The sequence below is a fragment of the Octopus sinensis genome, linkage group LG3, assembly GCF_006345805.1.
Source record: "Octopus sinensis linkage group LG3, ASM634580v1, whole genome shotgun sequence".
Taxonomy (NCBI): Eukaryota; Metazoa; Mollusca; class Cephalopoda; order Octopoda; family Octopodidae; genus Octopus; species Octopus sinensis.
In genome coordinates, this window is record NC_042999.1 from 162,934,498 (window position 1) to 162,940,579 (window position 6,082).

The window sequence follows — 6,082 nt, forward strand, 5'->3', positions numbered from 1 at the left end:
TTTAGTTATTAAATGTCATGTTACATGAATACTCCCAACTCTTTAGTTTTCACTACTTTTTCTTTTTTGCAGTTTTAACGTTTTGTTTTTGATTAATTTATTTCCTCCTCCTTTAAACTTTGTTGTTTCAAAATTATTGTCATTAGTACATACTATGCAACATTTAGTTTTTTTTTGGTTTTTTCCCCTTAAACTATCATCAAAGAAATATTAAGTGTAATGGGACTAAGGGCATTCCATTGAACCTTACATATATAAATTAATATATGTGCAAGATGTTCCCCATATTGCGGTTCCTTCATCATTTATTCTTCCTCTAATTCAATGCAAAAGAAATTATCTTTTTTTTACTGAAAGAAAGAAATCCAAGTATATTTCTGTCTTGTTATAGATTTATAGAATCTGACAGCCTTCTTTTTGATTTTAATTTATTTTTTTATTCAAGATCTCTTAACATTTGTAATATTTTAATTTTGAAGAAGAAAAAAAAACAATAGAATTTTGAATAAATAATTTGCAACAAATAATTTTTATTTTAATAAAATTTAATTTAAATTTATTTAATAAAATGTTATTAAACACAGTTTTAAGTTTTGGAGTATGTTTAACTCAGTTATTTGCTGTTTAGTTGTTTCATTCTTTCTGGTGGGGAGTTTGTATAGCTGTGATGAGTCTATACCTAATCGTTGGTTCGGGGAAGGAGAGTTTGATCTGTTTTAAAACTGGCGGCGAGCTGGCAGAAACATTAGCAGCCGGGCGAAATGCGTAGCCGTATTTCGTCTGCCGTTACGTTCTGAGTTCAAATTCCGCTGAGGTCGACTTTGCCTTTCATCCTTTCGGGGTCGATAAATTAAGTACCAGTTACGCACTGGGGTCGATGCAATCGACTTGATCTCTTTGTCTGTCCTTGTTTGTCCCCTCTTTGTTTAGCCCCTTGTGGGTAGTAAAGAAATAGATCTGTTTTAAAACTGGGGAAACTGGAGCAAGGCACTGAGCCCAAAGATCTTTGAGATTTGTGAAACAGTTTTAAAAGCCAAAGTAAAGTACAGCAATATATTTTTAATGTGCCCCAGCATGGCCACAGTCTATAGGCTGAAAGAAGTATTGAGATTCTAAAAAAAAGAAACAGAAGTTGAATCTTCAAGTCATTGTTTTGTGTGCGTTTATGCAGTCTTGGTTATGGCTGATTTGAGAGGCTCAACTATGTATGCATTATCTGAGTTGTAATACAGTAAAACCATCTTTGCAAGTTTCACATGTCTCAACTTTGACTGTTGCGACCCTTCGTTTTGTGAAAGGATGGATAACCAGGACTATATTTCACTTGTAGACCCCTTCACAGATACACTAAACAGTGTGCATATATTATATTGACCTATGGATGTTTAAACTGAAAAAACATAATGCTTCTCTAACATTCAACATAGGTTGAGCCTCTGCATGATTACCTGAAGTGTTAGAAATAGCAACCAAATCTTACAAATTCTATTACATTACTCAAATGCATTTGATTAAAGGTGACCTGGTTTCAACAACATTAGGAGCAGTAACAAATTCTTTTAATACCTTCCTGTAATGGTCAGCCATTAATAGGGAAAGTTTGTCCAAATCAGCTAGGCCAGCAAGACGTCTGATCTTTAACTTTGGCAGCTCAGGAGGTGTTCCATAAATAGAACTTCTTTTTTTTTTCCTAGGGAGCCCAAAAGAATATTGTGAATGGTATGGTGTGAAGGAAGATTTACAACCAATTTATTTGGAGTTTTCTCTCTTTCAGTCTGCAATCCAACCTGCCATCTAGGCACAAATTCTCATTTTAGGAGAGGGACATATAGAATGTTAATGTATTCATTCCTTTTCCAAAAGTGTTAGGGATTTAACCCTTTCGTTACTATATTTCTGACCAAAATACACCCCTCATGAGTTTCAATTAAATTCTAAAATAATCATGAATTTAGGCTTGTTTTATTAAATAACTAACTTTTTTACTTATCGACATATTAATGTGATATTTGGAACATAACTAAAGAAAGGGTTCTTAATCAATTCTATTGCATAACTTTTTTGTCTCAAAGTGACTTTAATTACCGGTAAATTGAGCAAAAGATAAAAATATTAAAATTTTGTTTAAACATCACCATAGAAAATGAATCATCAGCTAATATTCAAATGGGTATGCAACAAAATTTTGATCAAGAAGAATTGTGCACATCACTAGATCATCAGTTGAATTTAATTCACAACAGGTGTACCATAAAGGTGGAATAAACTGAAATACTAGAATCCACCGCAAGTTTGACCGAACTAAAGAAATCGGTCAAAGAATATATGGCCCTGGTTATGGTATGGAAGTGATAAATTCCAGACCACTTTGTTCCCTAGGCCATGCTGACTAACATTATTTTCCCTGTATAAAAACTAAATCCACGCAGTACCCAGTATTTGATTCACAAATTTTCCAAACTTTGATCCCCCATTTTGAGTTTGTTTACAATCTGCGAAACAGTTTGCTTCCACAGTGATCACTCCAAACAAGCATACTGAAAAAAATAAAAGTCTAATGGTTTCGCTTCCTAAGAAAGACTATAGATAGACTCTATCTCCTCAGAAAAATTGCTAATAAAAACATTTTAAAAGTTTTTTCATTCCGATGTAAAATTGTCTTTGCTGTTGCCAATGCTGCTTTGTTTCTTTGGAATCCCTGCTTTCATTTCCGGATAAAAAAATATCCTATTCATTATTGTACACCACGTGCTTTTGAACCTCATTCATTCTTTTTCTCGATATCTCCCTATTTTCCGTTGAAAAAGCTTTAAATTCGGAATGCTTGATAACATGAAACTCCTATCCATTTTCAAAGTTGAAGAAAAATCGATGCCGAAAAAAATCTCCCAAAATTCACTGAGTTGAGATATCACGTCAAGCAATGTCAGATACTATAAGCCAACTATTTACAAAGTGAAATCACATGTTTTAACGAATGTACCAACGAGATTTGGGTTCAAATTTACATTTAAATAACAATAGGTTCTCTCGGCTGGGTTGGTATTATGAACCAAAAAATTTTTCAGCCAGGTTAATAATGGAAGGGTTAAGCAAATTGCAATGGTGAAACCTAGAGATAGAAATCAGACCTAAAATAGGTAAACTTAATTCACAAAAAAAAAATTGCATCCTCAGGCAAATTACCATTAACGTATCCATATGGTTAACAAGATTCTACTCTTAGAATGAGGATCAGGGGGAAATATTAGATTAACATGTTTGATAAACTGGAAACAGTTTGATAGAACGATTTGCTGTTAAAGGTAATTTCTATATAGTTGATTCACCTAGAAATGAAAGCCAGATATCCTGCTGTATTGGAAAATATATTTTTGACTGAGATGTTCACAACTAGATTGTCCTAAACTGGCAATATAGCTTTTTGTCCATTATTGTATAGAAAAAAATTCAACCTCCACTAAGAGTTAGTGGGTCATTTATTTGCAATTAACAGTTTTAGACATATATAATTCTATCTTTCACAATGTATTACCAAACCTGGGTGTCTATGTTTATCTCGAGATTAAATATGGAAATGTTTTACAAGTTCAAAACCATGTCGATGTCTCTTTTTTTGTTTCTGGATGTGATACTTTATATATTTTGCTTCTTTAGCTATATTGGTACCTTGTTACCATTTTTATCTGAGAAAGTAATCTGTTAGAATACCATGTTATTCAAGGGAATTTTGTCTCATCTATTTATCTTATCTCATAAGTCTTGGAGAAAACTCCCAAGGAACTCGGCAGTGGTAGCAAACCAAAGACTAGTTAGAAACTTTTCAAATATACAACCATTCTCGTAGTAATGCCTCAAAACCTGGGACTGAATACACCAAGAAATAACTAAATATTCCTTTGTATTCCTGCATTTACTACCGGTACTTCCCAAAGATATTTTTTATGAATGTAGAATGTTTCTATTATTTAACCCCAGCAGAATTATGATTAAACGAAATGCATCCAGCTCAGTGTATTTAAAAAAATCTTTTTTAATGGTCTAGTCAAAAAGAGCAAAAGGCAGTGCTCATGACTTTTCTCAGAGCTTCTGAGATAGATGGGATGGAAATTAATGGGACCTGACCCAATGCTGGCACTGACTGAACTCTGCCAAGACATCCATGGACCAGGCAACAAATTAAGTTTGCCAATGTGTCCCATTTTAAAACGGGATAAGATTTAGCTCCTATCTCTAACAGATGGATCTACCATATGCTCCCTTGTTGGGTTGTGTGTTTCTTTGTGCATGGCTTTGATAGTTACCACAAATTTGTTGCTCTACTTTGGCTGTATCTACCTCCTTGTTTCATACTGATATTGTTGAATGGACAAGAAAGCATACGCCTCACCTGTAAAAGTGTCCAGATTCTTCTGAATATATATTATTCTCCATTGTGACCATTTACTCATACATGTATTGCTTATTACTAATCCCATACGCTAATCTTCTGAATTGGAAATCTTCCCCTTCACACTGACATCCAAAACTGTTTAAGTGACACTAGTATTTTTAAGTGACAAGAAGATTTTAAAGTCTGCAACACCACCTTTCTCCAGCTAAGATTTGAATAGCATCAATTTACTTTTCATTAAATTCATAAGGTAAATCATGTCACATACTAATGGAGAAAGTTTTTTTGAAGGTTCTTGTTTAGTTCTTCAAACTTTACTGTGACATCATCATCATCATCATCATTTAGCGTCCGCTTTCCATGCTAGCATGGGTTGGACAGTTCAACTGGGGTCTGTGAAGCCAGAAAGCTGCACCAGGCCCAGTCTGATCTGGCAGTGTTTCTACGGCTGGATGCTCTTCCTAACACCAACCACTCCGTGAGTGTAGTGGGTGCTTTTTACGTGCCACCCGCACAGGTGCCAGACGGAGCTGGCAAACGGCCACGGACGGATGGTGCTTTTTACGTGCCACCAGACATCAGTAAGATAATGTTACTTTTACTTAAAAACATTCAGAGGATTCAATGCTATTCTTATTTGTGGTAAACAACCATTGAGTCTTCCTAAAACATGCCATCTAACCTCAGTATAAAGTATATGCTTTGCATATATGAAATTCTCTCTTGTTAAGTACATTTGAGAGTGTGAAATTCACAAGTTGAATTAATCTAGATATAATTTCTTCAGCTATAAAAGATTCTTGGTGTATTATGCAGTCGTATGGTTTTAAATTTGAAACATTTTCTTCACACAATAATACAAGTGCACCAATAGCTAATGCACCATCTACAGCTGTGAAGAAAACTTTGTTAGTAGATTATGCCTTACCATTATCTTTAAAGCATTGAATATACCTCTTCCTATTGTTGTGAAACATGAAGTAACTCTTCTTCAATACCTTGTGTTGAGTTCCATTGGTGTTTATAATTGGTCGTTCCAAGCTGAGACTCTTGTAAATGGTGTTATTTGATCGAGGATTTTTTGGAAGTGACTTAAAATTTGGGAATGTATTTGTAAGGTCAAATCAAAAACAGGAAGAGAGGGGAAAAAGAGGGAGAGAGACAATAAACAAATGGAGAAAGATAAGGAGTGCTAGCTAGTGATCAGGATAAACTGATAGAAGGAAGGGAGATGTGAGAGAGAGAGGAAGAGATGAGATGGTAAAGAGTAAAAGAGTGTGAGGTATGTTGTGATGGAGCTTAAGAGATGGGCATAGAAAGTATAGGGAGAAGGTAAGGGTAGTAAAGCTGAAATCTTCAGAAATGAAGCACAGATATAGAAAGTTTAGCTCATCCAAAGACTCACAAATTGTACTTCTGAAACCTATTCATACAATTGCATTTGAATACAGTTAAAATCTCAGTTTATCATTAGACTGCATGGAGATTTCAGAAGCCTTCCTTCTCTTCTGGAAAAAAACTGCTTTTAGTACAACATAGGTTCTGTTTGCATGCTACCTTTATGAAATTATATTTGATGCAATTGTTACATTTTTTTTAATGAGAATTTTAGTGAAATGCACATGTTTTTGAAACTTTCATATCTTGCTTTTAAACCAACTGGGAAGTTCTCAGTTTTTATGGGGTGAT